We start from the raw sequence: 20393 nt of genomic DNA, 5'->3' as shown, positions 1-20393 counted from the left end.
AAAAAAAAATAAAAATAAATAAAATTTTTAAATTTGAAAAAAAAAGTCTTTTTTTCTTCTTCCTAAAGGAAAGAAGATTCACCTAGTTAGGTTTGCTATGATTGTTTCTTTTCCAGACAATTTATGCCTCAGTCTTTTTGACTTCCTGGAGTCCTTTCTGGCAAGACCTGTAGCATTTTGTTTTGTTGCCTAGGTGCCCAACTCACTTCTTTGCACAAAACAGCAAATCTGTAAATAGCCCTTATCTGTGATGTTATCAGGAAAGGGTAGGAGAACACAAGGAAAGTGAGTGTCCCAGAAGGCAGCCTTAGTTATTTGTTTACTACATGAATGATGACAGGATACCCACCATGTGTCAGGCAGAGGTATAGGCCCTTGGCACACATCACTGAGCAGGACAGACAGAGAAGGCCTCTGCCCATATGTGACTCATAATCTAAAGGGGGAAGGCAGAAAAGTAAGGAAATAAACAAGATATTTTGGATGTGATAAATGCCATGAAGATAATAAAATAGTTATGTGATAGGAAGTAGGTAGAGAAAGGGATAGCAGGATTGATTGAGCTCTTTCTGAGATGACCTTTGAGAAGGGCCCAGCCATGTCATGATCTGGGCAAAGAGACATCCAGTTGGCTGGAGGGACTTCAGTAGACTGGGAAAGTGGAGGAGAAGCACGCCAGGGGATGATAATCCTTATAATCCACGGAAAGATATTTGGAATTTTTTGTAAGTAAAATGGGAGACCATTGGAGGGTTCCTTTTGGACATTACTTTTAAGGATTTAAATCTCAAAAGACTATCCTATTCATTGGTCTGCACTTCTGAACTGAACTTTAGGCAATTTTTCCAGAAAGATTTTTTTGTCTCTCCTTCTCTCTTGATCATTCTGTTTTTGTTCCCAGTACTGAGGTAATGCCCAACCTATGCCAGATACTGTGCTCAACTGTGGAGACACAACAAACAGAGCACAAAAACTAAATTCCTGGGGCACCTGAGTGGCTCAGTTGGTTAAGCATCTGACTTTGGCTCAGGTCATGATCTTACAGTTTGTGAGTTTGAGCCCTGCTTTGGACTCTCTGCTGTCAGCACAGAGCCTGCTTTGGATCCTGTCTCTCTCTCTCTGCCCCTCCCCTGCTCATGCTCTCTTTCTCTCTCAAAAATAAAATAAATATTAAAAAAACCCTGAATTCCCAAGTCCATGGGTCTTATAATCTAGTAAAGAGAGATAAACAATTAAAAAACATATATAGGGGTGCGTGGGTGGCTCAATCAGTTAAGCATCTGAATTTGGCTCAGGTCATGATCTCGAGGCTCAGGAAGAGTTTGAGCCCTCTGCCAAGCTCTGTGCTGACAGCTCAGAGCCTGGAACCTGCTTCAGATTCCGTGTTTCACCTTCTCTCTGCCCCTTCCTCTCTTTCTTTCTCTTAAAAACAGATAAACCTTAAAAAATTAAAAAACCTCACATATATAATGGGTTAGGAAATGTTAAGCTTTACAAAGGAAAATTGGAAGTCCCTAAGGGAACAAAGTGCCATACATGTGTGTAGGTGCATGCTGGCTGTTTTTGATTGGGGATCAGGAGGACTTCATTGATAGAGGAAGGGTTGGAAAGGAGAGACCCCTATGAACACCTGAGGGAAAAGCAGTCAAGGAAGTGGGGATCACAGATTCAAAAGCAAAGCAGGAACAGCCGAGGAAGAGCAGGTGGCTGAAGGGATAGAGGAAGAGAGTGGCAGGGGAGGCTTGTGGGGGGCGACTGGAGTCTGAACAGTGTTGGCCTTTGTGGGCTGAGGTAAAGGGCTTTCACTCTGAGATGAGAAAACACTGGAGACTTTTGAGCAGAGGTGCTGCAGCATTACTCAATTTAAGCTTGAAATGATTACATCTGGCTGTTGCGTGGAAACCACATTGAGTGGACACTAGTTGGATTGGTTTGGCCACAGGAGATGTGCAGAGTCATCCAACTCAAGGCAGAGTTTGAAGATGAGCCAGCAAGATTTCTCGGTAGGATGGCTGGGGGCTGGGGAAAAAAGAGGGGAGTTGGGAAATGCCTCTGGTGTTGAATGAGAGTATATAGGAAAGGCAATTTTGGGGAAAGGGGCGGGGGAATAGGTTCACTTATGAACGAGGGGAATTTGACCTTGTTCTGTTAGACCTCCAAGTGAAGATGTTGAGATGGCAGTTGAATCTCTGGGTCTGGGCTTTAGAGGAGAAATTAAAGAATTGTCAGCTTAGAGAGTGCCTTGAAAGGCGTGAGGCTGGATAAGGTCTAGGAAATGGTCTGAAAAAGAGCCAAGAAGAAAGCTATGTATGGAGTCCTGGGGCAAAGGATTGCGACAAGGTAGCCAGTGTGGAAGGAGGAAAACCAAAAGAGCATAAATCAAGAAAAAAAAAGGTTTGGAGGAGCAACACAAACTGCAAAGGAAAGGATAGCTGAATTAAAAATAATTTCCTTCTTCCCTCCTTCTTTTCTCCCTCCTTCCGTCCTTCCCTCCTTCCTTCCTTCCTTCCTTCCTTCCTTCCTTCCTTCCGTCCTTCCTTCCTTCCTTCCTTCCTTCCGTCCTTCCTTCCTTCCTTCCTTCCGTCCTTCCTTCCTTCCTTTCTTCCTTCCTTCCTTCCTTCCAAGATCCCACAGGCTCGATATTCTCTGGTCCTTGTTATGAAACTGAGGACCCTAGTTTTCCTTCTGACCCCCCACTCCTCTACCCAGTACATGCAAGGACACAGCAGATAAAGATATCTAAGTACAAAATAGATAAAATCATATCTAAGCACAAAATGCATCCCTTGAACTCTGTTATTATGTTAAAAGCACTGCTGGTACTTTCCTTCCAACTTTTACCCATGGAGAATTGAAAAGGCACTCCAAGTGAAGGTTCAGAATCATCAGAATGTGTACACGATCAGCATAAATGTCTCATTCTAGATGAATCCACTTCAATTATATATTTAATTCAGCTGAGAGCTCCCCAAAGAAGGGTTATTCTGTATTCACCAGCAAAAGTACCTCCAATACCCTCATGGGGACAATGATTTGCCAAAAATTCATGCAACCTTTTTTATATTAATGCAGAAAAACTTGAAGGTTATTAAGTCCATGCTTCTGACAGCCCCTGCAGTTACAAATAAAGCAGCTAATGAGAAGAAAAACTGCTCCTACTGCCTTATTCCCAAATCCCCAGCCATCTTTACGCAAGAATGCTGTGACAAATGATACTTTTCACCTTTATCCTGTGCCCCTTCTCCGATTATAGATTTAGATGGATAACATGACCACAAGAGTTAGGCCCCAAAGCAGATGATTGCCTCTGGCACCCGCCGTATGCAATTCGGGTGAAATTTCCCAGAGCCAAATGAAATAATTCTAACAGGGTAAGTCTAACTCTGCAAGTGAATTTATAAAAATTAAAAGGTCTGAGAGGTAATGTTCATGGAACCATTTGTCACATTTTTGCTCATTAAGATTTAATTGAAATGAACTCTGGTAACTGTAAGAAAAGTTACGTTCTTATTTTAGACTAGCAGATAAGAGAAGGTAATTTTTTAAGCCTCCAAACTTGAGATCAGCTCCATGCACAGCTACTTCACAATCGACACTCGTGCAATCATGCTAGAGAAATGTAGTATTTTGGAAATATCATTTAATGCTATCAGAAATGGAGCTATCTCTGGAGCATGGGTATCTGTGTTTGAAGGCACAATTAAAACAGCTTCTGAACAACCTCTAAAATGCGAATTGGCCCCCTACCACGTAAAACTAATTTACAGGAAATGGAAAGTCAAAATATTGTCATCTAAAATAATTGCCTTATATAGGCAAAGTCATTTATATATCTGCACTTCAATATGTTTTACGAGAGAGTATTAATGTAAAGCACATTCTTATGTATGCATAAGAGATGGAGTGGAAGAACGGGAGAGTGTCCTCACTGGGGTTTTTCTAAGGCTGCTAATGTGTATAATGCCATTTAACAGCTTGCAAATGGTGTGGTGGCACCGGAAACCAGAATTTCCAACTCCAGGCTCTTCCCTCTCCCATCAGCACTGCCAAGCTAAAAAACAAAACAAAACAAGACCTAAACCAACAAACCAAACCATTCTCGCCAAAAAAACTCCACACTTCTTGGGGGTACTTGCCCTTGTTGCTCAGGCCATGCTTTTTATATATAATACACTCCCCTTGGGTTTTAAGATCCCTTTCCTGATTACTCCCTCTATATCTGGGAGCTTCTTTCTGGTTGCCTCTCAGCATTCCCCATTTGTCTCTCCCCTCAAAGTTGATACTCTCCCACTGTTCTGCTCAAGGTCCACTTGCCTCCTTGCTCAAGATCTCCTCAGAATGAGCTCCTCCACTGTAGTGAATTAAATAATAGCCATCAAAGAGATATACCTAGGTGTATGCAAACCATTTGAAAGCAGAATCTTTGCAGATGTAATGAAGGATCTTGACATGAATGACATCACTCTGGATTTAGGGTGGATCACCTAATGGCAAATGTTCTAATGAGAAAAGAAGGGGACACAGAAACACAAAAGGGGAAGGGGGCCATATAAAGATGGAGGCAGAGGATGGAGATATGTGGCCACAAGCAAAGGAATGCCTGGGGCCACCAGAAGCTGGAAGAGACAAAAAAGATTATTCCCCAGAAACCTGAGAGGGAGCATGGCCCTGCCAACTCTTGGATTACACACTTCTGGCTTCCATAACTTTGAAAGAATACATTTCAGTTGGCTTATGCCTTCAAATGTAGCAAAACTTATTGAAGATCCATAGGAAACAAATACATTCACCCTGATGAGATTTTTTAACAGCTACCTGGAACCCAATGACCATCAATTCCACCGCTCCAGCTCAAACTCTCACCTGAGTTTCTAACCCTCTGGATCCTGGCACCTGTCTGTCCAGTTGTCTTAAAAACACCTCCCTCTTGAGATGCACCTCCGCCTCAAGGCTCTGTCTGCTTCTTGACTCTGTTGCTACAGCCAGCCACTCAAGACTGCTAGCAATACTCAAGAACTATCTCCATAGCCAAACTGCACCCCAATGATAGAGACAGAAGCAAGATGGAAGAGCAAACAGCATAGATTCTGGAGCCTGAATCTTGGTCTTGAATCCTTTTCAGGCACCTGCTAACTGTTTCTACTTGGGCAAGTTGTCCATCTTGTTACCTCAATTTTCTCACCTGTAACACAGAATAGTAATAGTACTTACCCCCAGTGAGCATGATGAGAATTGAATTAATTGCTATTTGTAAAGTGCTTAGGATATTGCCCAGCCCACCAAAAGTACTATTTGTTTATTTTTAAGTAAGTAAAAGTTTACAAACACCTGGACTTTTCTTGGTGCTTGACCCAAACTCAAGGCCAGTGAGTCCTCACCCTCATCCAGGGAAGAAAGCATGGCCATTGACCAGATGGCTCTGAAGGGTATCTCTGGGCTAGTCTCTGCAGTAAGCCAGAAGCTGACATTCCACAGTTTACCATGTGATCTGATATTGCTCACTTTCCTCCAGGAGATTCCAAGGCTTCTTACCCCTAATCCCTTTCCTTCCCCTGAAATGATATTCCTTTTCTTCCCTATTCTTCCCTGTCTCCCACCCACCTTTCCTCCCAAGTTGAACTCAGCTAAGATGCAGCCTCTTCCAGGCACTGTCCACTGATCCCATGAGCTGAAGTATCATGGTCCATTTATTAATCTGTCTTTTTTATTTGACTGCCAGCTCTTCCAAAGCAGGAATTGTGTTTTCTTCCTATCCACAGCTCCAGTGGTTGGAACACTGCCTGCATAGAGTAGATATGCCAGCATCCTTGTGAAGTATACCACCATTTGTTTAGCAGCTTCATCCCTCCAGGTTGGTGAGTGTCAGGGGAGGCCTGAAAAAGGATCTTGGCCACCAAATTAGAGCCCTCAAATCTTCCATTTTAACAATTATCTGAAAGCATTTGGGGAAATGTAATAGTTACTGGCTATGTAGATTCCTACAAAGCAGTCCTGACTGGTTATATGCAGAGTACACTTCACAAAGAGCACAGCACAGTGTGCCAGTGGCAGAGATGTGATACTGTGGAGATTAATGGCAAGGAATTGGATTTCTAGAAGAATAAGGGCATAGAGCACAACCCCAGAAACTTGTGCCTGGAAGCAAATAAAGGAAATAGAAATGTGACATCCTATGTGAATAGGAGGTATTGGAGTATCAAGGCTTTTATGGGTCCTAAAACCAAGTTTATTGAGTTGTGATCTAGAACTGATGAAGACATTTGATACCTGCCATTTCCCTATTCAGAGCTTTTTCTAGATATCATGGAGCCAATGAGAAAACAGCTTCTAAGACAATCTTACAACCTGAGTGTCTATTCAAAGTTTTTTCTAGTTTCATCTAGATGTCCATGCCACCACCTTTAGGGGAGCTCAGTGGTCTTGTTTTGATGACAAACTGATGGTGGAGGCAAAGCAATGGTTTCCCAGAGGGGACAACTTTTGTCAGGTGTCTACTCTTTTTGTTTTTTCAAATGTTTATTTATTTTTGAAAGAGAAAATATGAGTGTGGAAGGGGCAGAGAGAGATGGGGGACAAAGGATCTGAAGCAGGCTCTGTTCTGACAACAGTGAGCCCCATGTGGGGCTCAAACTCATAAACCATGAGATCATGACCTGAGCTGAAGTTGGACGTTTAACCGGCTGAGCCACCCAGGTGCCCCTCAGGTGTCTACTCTTCACAAGGCTGCCTCTACCCCTTTTAGCAACTTTCTAATGAATGAGTAGGAAACCTGGAAGGGCTGCCCCTTTTTCTCCTCAAGTCCACATGCCGTCTATTAGGGAACACTTGGTTTTACAGTAGATCCAGAGGGCCATCGCCACCACCATGACTCAGCTCAAAACCCTGCCATCTTATGTCTGGATTTCTGCAACAACCTCCAGACCTGTGTCCCTATCTCACATGCTATTGCTCAGCAGCTGGCCTTCCTGCTGAAACTAAGGTGGACCATAGCGTTCCCATGCTCAAGTCTTGCAGTATCACCCAGATCAAACCCCGGTTCTCTCTGTGGTCTGTAGAGCCTTCTGTGGCCTACCTCTGGAAAGGATTAGAAAAGCTACTTCGGCAAAGTGGATGGACCTCGAGGGTGTCATGCTAAGCGAAATAAGTCAGGCAGAGAAGGATAGATACCATATGTTTGCATTCATAGGTCTAACAGGAAAGACCTGGCAGGGGACCATGGGGAAAGGAAGGGGGAAAGAGAGCGGGGGAGAATGAGGGACACAGATCAAGGGAGACTACTGAATACAGAAAATAAACCAAGGACTGAAGGGGAGGGGTAGGGCGGGAGGGGGGTGATGGTCATGGTGGGGGGCACTTGGGAGAAGCACTGGGTGTTCTATGGAAACCAATTTGACAATAAACTATTAAAAAAAGAAAGAAAGAAAGAAAGAAAAGCTACTTCTCCACGGCCTCAATGCCATTAAGCTCAGCTCTTAGAGAGAAATGTGGCAGCCTCTTCCTGACACTACATTTGCCCCCTATGACAGTCACAAAATATTTTGCTGACAGACAGGAAAAAATTAATGACTCTGGCAGAGGGGCTGAAGCCAAGTGAAAATTCAAATGGTCTGGGTGAGTCAGATTGTGGGAGGCATGCTTTTTTACTGTTCGGAGCTTACCCAATCTGTGTCCACAGGACGTTGGGTACCAACGGAAACTTTGGGATTTCTTTGGGTGTACACTGACATTAGAGACAACGATCCAGGTTCAATCCTTCCTTTACCACTTACTCACCCAGGTGTGTTATGGTAAACCCCCTAGACTTCACTCCCCTCACCTGTAAGATGGGATGATCATAATACTTTAGAAGATTACATACATCCAACTCTGTCTTGAATTCTGCTAAGTATCACCCAGATATCTCATTTGACTCACACAGACCATTTGAATTTTCAGTTGGCTTCAGCCCCTCTGCCAGAGTCATTAATTTTTTCCTGCCTGTCAGCAAAGTATTTTGTGACTGTCATAGGGGGCAAATGCCCCTTTCTGCAGGAAACCTCCTTCAGCCTGTAATAGAATCAATTTCTCCCTTCTGTAATTTCCTTTTCTACTCATAATAAATTATCAAAGCATTTACCATGTCTTCCTATTTGTTTTGCATGTCTGCCTTCTCCTCATGAGTTTCCAGATAGCAAGGAGATGTCTTATGTGTTCTTGTATTCTCAAACTGGTACTTGTTGAGTGAATAAGTAAATGAGATCCCAGGAGTAACTGGAAGGTATATTTCTTGAGTGAAAGTCAGTTGTGATATTTGTATTTTCAAGAGATTTGTTCCTTTATCCTGGTAAGTTTTATCATTATACTGGAAGAAAAGGAACTGCTGTAAATGGAGAGAGAAGGAAAATGAGAAACCATTTTATATTAGCATGATTGGTGAAAATCCCAATGCCAACTTTTGACAGGACAGGAGCGATGGAGACTTTCACACACTCTTGGTAGGAGTATGAATTGGTACAACCCATTTGGAAAACAAAGCTTCAGATGACACGTGGCATTTTACCAACCACTCTGCTCCCGGGGATGCATACCTGAGGACTTGTGCACGCACAAACAAGGAAATTTATATGAGGCTATTCACAGCAGCACAGCTTGTCAGAGCAATAAAATTGGAAACTATGCAAAGGCTCATCAATAAGAAAACAGACATAATTGGTGGCATAGTCCTACAACTCCTTACAGCAGGTGACATCAATGAACTACACTGATTTGCAGAAGTAAATCTCAAAATCATATTGCTAAGAAAAAAAAAGTAAGTTGCATAAGTATGTTTGCAATTTGGTACACAATTTGTATTAAGTTTAAAAACAGAAAAATAAAGCCCAAAATTATTTCTGGTTACATACATATATGATAAAGTCCAAATCATGCAAGAAATGGTAACTATCAAATTTTGAATGGTAGGGTTGGGAAGAGGGAAATGGACTTTAGGAAGAATCTTCTACTCCAACTATAATGTGGTTATTTCACAAATAAAAAGACTGATAGAAAATATGCCTGAAGGCTACAAGTTTTAAAAGTTTTGTGGTAAATACATGATTGTTCATTATAGTCATCTTAAAATATTTCATAAAAATTTAAAAAATAAGGTTTATTGTTGAGGGGGGTGATGGGGAGGGGCAGAGAGAGAGGGAGACACAGAATCCAAAGTAGACTCCAGGTTCTGAGCTGTCAGCACAAAGCCTAACACAAGGTTCAAACCTACAATCTGTGACATCATGACCTGAGTCAAAGTCAGATGCTCAACCGATTGAGCCACCCAAGTGCCCCTATTTAATAGAAATTTTTAGGAGAGTTGAACAAAAATCTAATCTCAGCCATGGAAATAGCATGCCAGCTAATTATTTTTGATGCGCCTGTGAGACAGACTTCATACATTTATTTAACATATAAACTCCACTGAACAAGTCCCAGAATGGGGAAGTTCCATGAAAAAATCTTCTGTATATATTTGATCTTTCCTTTCCACTATTTTTCTCATATTTTTGTAATGGAAATATTTTGAAGGGCATAATACACTTGAGTTTCTTGAAGATATTATAAAGTACATTGTTTTAAATACCCCTTGCATTCTTATAGAATCACTTTCTGTTCCTCTCTGCTTTGTAAGTCTTATGTGTATAGCTCATTTGTTCATTCATTCATTCATTCTTTCATTCACCTGCCCAATAAGTATTTGCTGAAGCAAAACTATTCCAGGTCCGGAGGGTAGATATTGTTGAAAAAGAGATCTCCATTTGACTCAGTCTTTGTCCTCACTAGCTTGTTTTATAGTTCTTGTATCTGTTTTAGCTCCTTGAAGGAAGCAATGGAGAACATCTAAGTGCCATGCTCAATACAGAGTAGATGCTTAGTTAACAAAAATATTAGTTGAATATATTAACAGATGGTGCTGATTTAGGAGTGTGTTTAAAGGGTTAAAAAATCCTAGTCTTTATCACTGAAATTCCTTTGAATTTTGCCTTATCGGGAATTTTTCCATCTCTTAACTAATGTCCTCAATTATAATTTTATGAATAAAGGTTTTTTTTTTCCTTAAAAATACCTAACAAATTAAAAATAAGCAAGTCTTTTCTGGTTCTTAACAATCAACGATTCCAGCGAATGAGGATTCAGCCCTCTCTCCATTTTGGTACTAGTACTGATATCTGTAACACAAAAGACATCCAAAGGATATCTAATGATACATCAGTATACATCAGGTGATATATCTTCAGATGTAACAATGTGTACTGTCCTTCCATCTTTGCTCTCCATCCCCCCCATCCAAATATCACAATTTCTCCTATTCCTAAGATGACAGTTCCTAACACAGAGTTCCCAGTAGCCAACTGCTTTAATACCCAAGCCAAGCAAATACACAGACCAGCAAAGGCCAACCGCTCTCAATGATCCCTGTATCACAGCTCAACAAACGTTTCTTCAAACGTCTTATTTTGATACTCTCTGGACTTGGATGGCTGAGAACAAACACGTTGAAGTACAAAAAATGAACAGTTACAAGGACTGGGTCTCTACAGGCAGGTGATGTCGCTCTGGCTGAGAAAGGACCTCTCCAACTTAGCAGGTGAGACATAAGACAGGCTCAGCCAGGGAGGGTCCAGGAGGTGGAGGGAACCAATTGTACCCAGGGCAGGCTCCTTCACGGGCCTGAAATAGGGTCAACTCTAAGGATCTCAATCCCTCTCACACATTTAGCATAAAGAAGCCTCACTCTGAATCTCACGCATTCCTGAGAACCATGTCAAAGCAAGAAATCACATCAGGTAAGCAAAGACGGATTTTGGGGGCGGGTAGATTTAATGTTCTCAGTAAACTGAACACAGGGTATTTTTATGATTGCCATATTCCAGGTGGGGAAGCTGGGGCACAAAAAAGTGATTTTATTTTTGGACTGTGTTTTGGACCCAGACTGTATAGACAGCAGAGGTACAGAAGAAGCTGGTATTCCTAAAACTGAGAGCATAACAAAGATCCTTTTCATATTGATTGCCTTAGGCTGAATTTTTTTTTTTTTAAAGTGCCCTGCCTTGTCCCTGCCTCAGCTGCTCTTCACGGTAAAGAACTGGCATTTGTAAAGGGCATCTTATGCATCAGGTTTCTGGTCAAAGCCCTTCGTGTGAATTAGCTCATTTAGATCTCATGATAAGCCAGGTCTCGCTGCTACCCCATTTTATACCTGAGCAAACTGAGGTCTGAGAGATTAAATGATTAGTTTAAGGCCAACCCAGTAGTTAATTGGCTGAGCAGGGATTCTTAACCACACACTCGGGCATTTCGCCACTGCTATCTGGATTATGACACCACCATCAGAAATTGGGAGTTAGTCCTGTCTCTTGCTCTCCCATCACCCCATACTAGAACAACTAGTATCATTATTGTAATTCAGTGGCCTGAATGTCTTTGAAACCCATTTTGTTCCCTATGAGTGCTACCTCCTTCAAGATCTCACTCTTCTTTATCATGGAAGCTTCCAGACTCCTTCCTGGCTTCTAATCTCTACCCAGGAGCCTGGGAGTCTCTGTCCCTAAATCACCAGCTCTCAAGCTTGGTTACACATTGGAATACTTGGAAAGCTGTAAAATGTCTGGGTGCACCCACAGAGGTCCCGATTCAATTGGTCGGGGATATATCTGAGTATCAGAAGTTTAAACAGCCCCTGCCCTCACAACTGATTGTGATATTCAGTGGAGCTAGAAATATGCATCCAAATTCACAAATATGAGTTTATAAGAGGTCCCTCACCTATTAAAAGACCTCAGTGACTATGGGATGGTCCAAATTCCTTGGCATGGCTGATGGTACTGCTTTGCTAATGCCCCAAGCTGAATTTCTAAATGCATCTTTTAAGACTTTTGACCCCAATCCCCCTGCTGTGTGCATATGCATACGTGTACACACACACACACACACACACACACACACCAACTCACATACACACACTACATATATTCCAACCACACGTACCTTCTGAGCACACCATGTTCTTTTATGTTTCCAGGGGTCCTAGTCTGTTTAGGTTCCTGTAACAAAATTCTAAAATATAAGTTGGGTAGCTTATAAACAACAGAAATTTATTCTCGCAGTTCTAGAGGCTAGAAGTTCAAGGTCAGGGTGCTAGCATGGTCTGTTAGGGTCTTCTTCTGGATTGCAAACTGCTGACTTCTTGCTGTGTCCTCACATGGTGGGTGGAAAAGGTGGAGGATCTTTCTGGAATGTCTTTCGTAAGAGCACTAATCGCATTCAAGGGGAGCTCTAGCCTCACAATTTAAACACTTCCCAAGGCTTCATCTTTGAGACTTAGGATTTCAACATGTAAATGTGGGGGGACACAAACATTCAGGCCACAGCACCAGGTCTTTGCACATTCTGTTCTCTCTGCCAGGAACAGCCATTCTTTCCTTTCTTGATTGCCAAACTCTTATTTTCAAACACCTACTTTTATTTTCAAAAACTAGGAAGCTTTCTCTGATCTCCAACAGAATGTCTCTTTCCCCTCTGAGCTCAAAGAACAGTGGGTACATGGCATGACTCCATGATGCCCTTCTCCTGCTCCCCCCAGTTCAAAGCAACTCATCCCCAACTCAGTCCATGCATCATTTCCTCACAGAAGCCTTCCAAGATCTCTCCTAGACTAGAGATGAGTTTTCTTTGTTATGTTCACTCAACAAATCATATTTCAGGGTGGGTTTACTTAGAAATTATATACACATTTGTGTGTGATTATTTGGTAATGCTTTTCCACTCGATCATAAGTATAGGAGAATGGAATGTTAATTGTTCTTGCTCATTTTTATATTTCCAGTACCTACCACCCTACCTGGCACCTAGCAGGTCTCTGATAAACATCTAAGACTGAATGAATGCCTGGCACATAGTACATGTTTAGTGTATTTTAGTTAATACTGCTAACCTTGGTGATAGCAAGCAATACACCTTCATCTCTTTAATCCCCAGATTTCAGAATACAGGGACACTCAATAAGAGATTATTTTGTATATTATCAAACTTAAAGACTATTGCTTCTACTTCATCTAATAATCAGAATTTTAAGTATGTCAAAAGTGTTTTTTCCCCATCATAAAACCATGGACAATAAATACTGTGTATTTGCATAGTCATTGCCACAGGTAGATATTGCCTAAAGCCACTGGGAAATTAGTAAGGAGATAATGGTTTTCAGAAGGGTGAAAGACTTCTAATAAGAGAAAACCTGAGTGAACATATGTACTTAAAAGTTGAATCAACATGTAAATATAATTACAGAAAACATGGTTATAACTATCTTTATTTAAATAAGGTACTCTCTTCACCTTTTTATAGTTAAATTTAATAGAGTCAGTCTACTAAACATTTTTTTAGAAAAAAGAAATAACATAAGGATATTACTTAGACTCATGGTTGGGGGAAGGCAGATTCTAGAGTTTCCTGGAAAACTCTAGATCCAGAAAACCCAAGTTAACCTTTGTTAAATCAATTTTTAAAAAGTAACTCCATGTGTTAATATTATCACATCCAGAGATTATTCCAGGGAGTCATATTAAAACTATGGAACACTCCCTTATAAATATTTTGTGGGGTTTTCATAAGCAGGCAAATCTCCCTAAGGATTCCAGGCACTGGCTGGAATGAACAGCAGAACTTTTTAAATAGTAAAAACCTCTATGTAATGTTCAGGAGGCTTTTTGGGTACATGTACAGAATTATAAGACACTGTGTTATTAAAAATATTTAAAACAAAAACTCAGAGATTCTAAAACAGCATAACAACAACAACAACAAAAAAACTAGAAGGCAGTCAGTCACATCACTTTAGACCTGACCCAGGACACCAAATATCTCCTTAAGGAGAGACGCCCAGAGCCTCCAAAGTCCCCTTTAAAGCTACTCTTTTGGAGGATCTCTAGACTGTTCCTCTTAGAACCCACAGAAGCCTTGACAAGGAATCTCAGTGGCTAGAAAAATAGACTAAATACCCATCCAATGGGATTATTCAAGAATAACACTCTTGCAGAGATCCAAACTCTCTTCTTATTTTTTTTTCTTCCTGGGCTCCATCCTTCATAATGATCCTTGAGGTTTTAATTACCAGATATTCAGAAGATTCACAGCTTATATCCAACTCCTTTTTTGACAGCTCTAGATGTCTTAAATGCCTTCAAAGACAACAATCAACACACACGCACGCACACACACTCGCGCGTGCGCGCACACACACACACACACACGCACGCACGCACACACACACACACACAGAAACCAATTTAATGTCTCCTTATACTTGACCACCCCATGACCACCCTACATGAGGACTTCTTATCTCTGCCCAGTGATGGTAACCATCATCCAGCCTATTTTATAAGATTAAAAACAAGGACACATAGTTGACAATGTTACCACTGTCAACCTCCTAATCCAATCTAATCACCAACAGACTATACTTTCAGGGATCATTTCTATAGTTTGTTTCTAATCACCAAAATGTACTAACTTTTCTTTCCTAAAACCTTTCAAAGGCACCTACTTCTCTGAGTGAGCTTTCTTTCAAGAGCTTCTCTTTGCTTTAAGGTAAACTTTTTAACATCATATAGACTTATCTGATATCCTCAGCCTCAGGCTGAACCATGCTCCCCATCTTGCAATTTGTCATCCAGCCATATTAACCTTCCTTTGGTTCTTTAAACATATAAAAATCCCCTATTCTTGTAAAGACTGTATTCATTTTGGAAAGGTTTCTCCTCCATCCCTCTTCAAGCTCCAACCCCCATGACTTTTGTTTTCTGTCATGTGACATGTATTTCTCTCTTAAGTGGAACTTACTGTGATTGTAATTTTACATTTCTAAATTTTGCTCATTTAATGTGTATCACTGTCATATGTTAAACTATATTGACAGGTAAAAAAATTCCAATTAAAAAATGGGCAAAACACTTGAAGAGACATTTGTACAAAAGAAGATATATGACTAGCCAACAGGTACATGAAAAGATGCTCAACATCACTAATCATTAGGGAAATGCAAATGAAAACCACAATGATATATCACCTCATATCTGTTAACTGATAGCATCAAGAAGACAAGTGATACATGATAGTGAGGATATGGAGAAAAGAGGACTTCTGTGCTCTGCTGGGGGGAATAAAAATTGGTGCAGCCATAATAGGAAACAGTATGGAGATTCCTCAAAAAGTTAGAAATAGAACTACCCTACAATCTAGCAATCCCACTTTTGGGAATATATTTAAAAAATGGAAACACTATGTTGAAGAGATACCTATACCCCAATGATCATAGCAACATTATTCACAATAGTCAAGACATAGAAACAACCTAAGCATTCTTTGACCAATGAAAGTATATATACACACACATATAAATATTCTGAAATATTCTTTAGTGCTAAACAAATAAGCAAAACCCAAAACAAAATAAAAAACAAGAGGAAATTATGCTGTTTGAAACAAAATGGATAGATCATGAGAACATTATGCTAAGTGAAATAAATCAGACAGAGAAAGGCAAATGCATTATCTCATTTGTATGTGGAATTTTAAAAGAATATAAATAATAATAAATCCATAATAATAAAAGAAATAAGATTTATGGTTATCAGAGGTGGAAAGTAAGAAGAGGATAAATTGGGGGAAGGTTATCAAAAGGAACAAATTTCAAATTATAGAATAAATAAGTACTTGGGATATAATGTACAACATGATGACTATAGTTAACATTGCTGTATGATATATATGAAAGTTAAGAGAGTAAATCATAAGAGTTCTCATTATATATATGTATATGTATTTATATATTTTTCCTTTTTATATATTTTTGTCTACCTGAGGTGATGAATGTCAAGTAACCTTATGGCAATCATTTCACCATATATGTAAGTCAAATCATTATACCTGTATCTTAAATTCATACAGCGCTAAATGTCAATTATTTCTCAGTAAAATGGGGGGGACTGTATTGAAAACAGGGTTCAAATAGACCAATATCTTAGAATGAATTAAGGAAATTTATCAGAAATTCCCTTTCTACAAAGAAAAAAGCCCCAGGCCCAGATGGTTTCACAGGAAAATTAGGCTGAGGTATTTTCATAAGGGAATTCTACAAAACATTTAAAGCCAAATTGCTTCATTCAAATTATTCTAGAAAAAAAAATTTAAAGGAAATATTTTCAAAATGTTCATGAGGCCAGGATACCACTAAGATTCAATATTGACAAACACATTATAAGGAAGGGAATTTTCTCTAAATTTTTATTTGAATGCTGATGCATTAAATTGCAAATAAATATTAACAGATGGAATCTGTGACCCAATAAAAGGAGGATACCTTCTGAACAAGTGGGGTTTGTTATGGGAATGAAATGATGACGAGCTATCAATAAATCTATCAAGATGAAACTTCCTACAGTGTTTATACACAAGGCATTGGCCTGGATCCAATCTCACCGGTGCCACTTACAAGTTATCTGATCTTGTTTAAGTTACTTGACCTCTGAGAATTTGAATTTTCTTAATTGTGAAGTAAAAATCAGAATAGTAACAAGTTCTAGATTAGGCAAGGATTAAATGAGTTGATACATGTAAAGAATTTAGATACTGCCTTGGATATCAATTGCATGAAATAAGGATCAATCATTCTTATTAATAATCTTAATCATAATAATAAAAAGAAAAAAAATACCATATTTTTGGACATCAGAAGTACATTGGATATAATTCAATCTCCATTATTTTAAATTTAAATAGCTCTTAATAAAATAAGGATAGATAGATATTACGTTAACATGAGAAATACATCTCTCAAATCCTAAGCCATCATCCTGCTTAATGAAAAAATCCAGAAGCATTCCCATTAAAGTCAGACACAAGATAAGGATGTTAATTATCCTCACTATTATTTAACACTTTTCTGATGATACTAGCCAATGTAATTAGAAATAAAATATAAAAATTGGAAAAGACTTGGTAAAAGTGTCATTATTTGCAAATGATATAACTTTGCTGGAAACCCCAAGAGGATAAACTTTAAAAAACTGTTACAAATATTGAAAAGATTCTGTAAGGTGCCTAGGAACAAAATTGAAATACAGAAATCATAACTTTGATAAATACAAACAAAACCAATTAAACTATAAAATGGAAAAGACTGCATTTATGATTCTAAACACAAAAAAGATTATTTGGTGCACAGTTAAAAAGAAATGGAAAATGTATATGTTTCTATATCTGTATATAAAACCATAAACATGGGACACCTGGGGGCTCAGTTGGTTAAGTGTGCGACTTTGGTCTCATGGTTTCGTGACTTTGAGCCTTGTGTCAGGCTCTGCTCTCAGCACAGTGCTCACTTTGGATCCTCTGTCTTTCTCTGCCCCTGTCTCACCTTTCTTTCACAAAAATAAACATGAAAAAAAAACCCTGTTTAAAAAAATAAAATAATAAAATAAAACTATACACACATACACAAAGACGTGCACTTACGATACATACAGACAGAGAAAAACCTCAAAATATTACCAAACAAGAACACAAAAGAGACATCAATCCTGGAAAAGCTACCCAAGATTTTGGATAGAAAGAATCAACATCGTAACGATGACTATTCCCCCAACATTAATTTGCAAATGTAACACAATTTCTGTGGAATACCACTAAACTCCTTTTATTTTATTTTTTTAATGTTTATTATTTACTTTTTTAAATTATTATTTTTTCATAATATTTTATTGTCAAATTGTTTTCCATACAACACCCAGTGCTCTTCCCCATAAGTGCCCTCCACCATCACCACCACCTCTCTTCCCCCTCCCCCTTCCCCTACTAAACTCCTTTTAAAATTAGATAAGCTAACTCTGAAGTATAGATGAAAAAAATAAACAAAGATTTAAGAATCCTAAAAAGAAGAATGATGATATAATGCCAGCTTTAGTAGATACTAACATATATAATAAAGCAAGAGCAGTCTGTTTTCAAGTGTGGCATCAGACAAAGAATATAAAGACAAAGTAACAGAAGAGGAATTGGTGTCCAGAAACAGACTCAAACACCTATGGCAATTTAAAATATGCTACAGTAGCATTTCAAATCAGTGAGAACAATATGTATTACTTAACAATAGTATTACTCAACATTGGGCAATTAGATAGGCTCCCCACACTTTATGTCCCCAAATTCCATGTGGATCAATTATTTAAACATAAAGTCCCCCCAATGTTCAAAATGGCAGTAAAAAAACAAAGAGAAATATATTTTTATTATTAAAGCTCGAAGAAGGCTAATGCTAAATACAAAACACAAAATAGAAGACACTGAAACATTGCTTCATTTAACACATGCACGCGTGCACACAAACACACACACACACACACACACACACACACACCCTTAAAAAATATTCAGTGAGCAAAGCCACCTTATGCAAATAAAAAAAATAAAACCACAAGGCTGCAATGTAATTTCAATGATATTACAACAAAAGTGTGTACTTCTTTAAAAAATAAAGCACTTCATATCTCTAAGAATAACAACCTAATAGAAAAATGGATAAATTAGGAGCAAATAATTCACAAGAAAGGAAATACAAATGGCTTTTAAGTATATGAGAAGATAATAAATCTCTCTTGTAATAAGAGAAATTCATATTATAATGAAAATGAGGCATCATTTTTCACCTATAATATTGGAAAATAGGAGAAAAATTCGATAACCTCTAGTTGTTGAAAAGTGTGGAAATAGTCATTTTTTACATGTTGCTGGGGAAACTGAAACCTAGTACAGTCTCTAAGTAGAACAGCTTGACAGTATCTACCAAAATTACAATGTACATGTTTTTTGACTTGGCAATTTTATTTCCAGGAATTTCTCCTACAAATTTAGTTTTGTAGTTGCTCCTGAGAAAAACCAAATCTGAAAAGATATTTGCCCACTGTTGTTAATAGCAGAAAAAGATTATTATCAAACTACATGTTCATCAATAAAGTACTAGTAAAATAAAATATGGTGTATCTCTAAAGTAATATACCTCCTCAGGATATGTCTCTGCTGCTTTTATAAAAAATGCTACTGCTCAATGCTTAGAACTATATGTGTACTAGATTATCGTTTGTGTGCAAGTGTGTCTGTGTGTGTGTGTGTTTAAAGTAAAATATGCTTGCACGTGTATAGCATGTCCCAGGAAAAAACTGCAGGGAACTGACAATGTTGAGCGCTTCTGGGGAGGGGAAGTCAGGAGTTGGTGGCTAGGAGTGAAGGCATATATTTTAAAGTTTTTTGCACTTTGAGTTTTGTCCTAGTATATGAGTAAACTATCTATTTAAAATATAACTAAGTTTTAAAATGAGATTTCCAAGGTTAGTTGAGTAATTTTCAGTTCCTGGCACAAAGTCACCAGGCAATAAACAGCGACTGTGTTCAGGATCATGAAGCTGAGTAGGAACTGGACACCAAACAATTGTTTCCTTTTGATATGGGGCCTTGTTTCTGAAATATTAGGATGGACCATACGAAATAGCCAAAATATGCCAGTGTTTGACCTGCAAAAATAGCGATTTCTTATCATTCAACCGCAAATTATTTTCTTCTGTAAAAACTGGACTGTTAAGTAGTAGGGACCAATAATTGTGGCTCTTAGTTCAATTACTTCTTGCCATCCAAACTCATGTGGCTTCCAGATTTGGAGAAGGAGAATTAAGAGACTATGCTGAATAATGAGAATCCTGAACTATATGAACCAATTTAGTTTCCGAGGTTTGGATAATGAGTAACTTGAATTGCATAATAAAAGACATATTTAAAATTTTATTCAAAACCCATTGATTTCTGAGTTAGGATAGCAGAAGTTTGGACATGGAGAGTTTGGGGAGTAAGTGAGGAGTATCTGTTTTCACAGGAGAACTTTACAGCTTACAGAGCATTTTAGTATAAGTGGCCTTCTGTATTCTTTAATCTCCAGAGGGAAGTGTTAGTCAACCCGCTACCCAGTTCCACAGAAGAACAGTTTCTGCTTGTAACTGCAAGCAGAACAGAGGTAACACAATTGGTGAACTTGACAAAGGACTAGGCCCACTGCCAGGTCATGGCCTCCTTCAAAACTAAGATTACGTTTCTTATTCTCTCCAAAGCAAGCACTGGTCCTTCCTGGCTCTTGTCTATTACTGAGATACCTGAAGTCCTAAAGCTCAGAAATTGAGTGTAAATGGTAGGGTTGCTGCCGTTTTGCAAATGTTTGTAAATTCTGTTTATCAACATCATGAAAGCTTTTAATTTTCCCCTTAAGCTTCCAACTCATGGTAAAACTGTTAAAAAAAAATACGATAGATGGCTGCAAGTTCCTTCTATAGGTAAAA

The 20393-nt window shown here is 38.9% G+C and overlaps 1 protein-coding gene and 1 pseudogene across 9 annotated transcripts in view; one reads left to right on the top strand and one right to left on the bottom strand.

Annotated features, from left to right (window-relative positions):
* Window positions 1-20393, bottom strand: part of LDB2 (LIM domain binding 2) — a 376577-nt gene that overhangs the window by 39107 nt on the left and 317077 nt on the right. The gene's annotated exons all lie outside the window — the stretch shown is intronic.
* On the top strand, window positions 14468-14554 carry LOC115302894 (annotated as a pseudogene).

This window comes from Suricata suricatta, chromosome 1 (genome assembly GCF_006229205.1).
Source record: "Suricata suricatta isolate VVHF042 chromosome 1, meerkat_22Aug2017_6uvM2_HiC, whole genome shotgun sequence".
In the NCBI taxonomy this organism is placed as follows: Eukaryota; Metazoa; Chordata; class Mammalia; order Carnivora; family Herpestidae; genus Suricata; species Suricata suricatta.
Note: the sequence above shows the minus strand (reverse complement) of the source record. Positions and strands in the feature narration are given on the sequence as shown.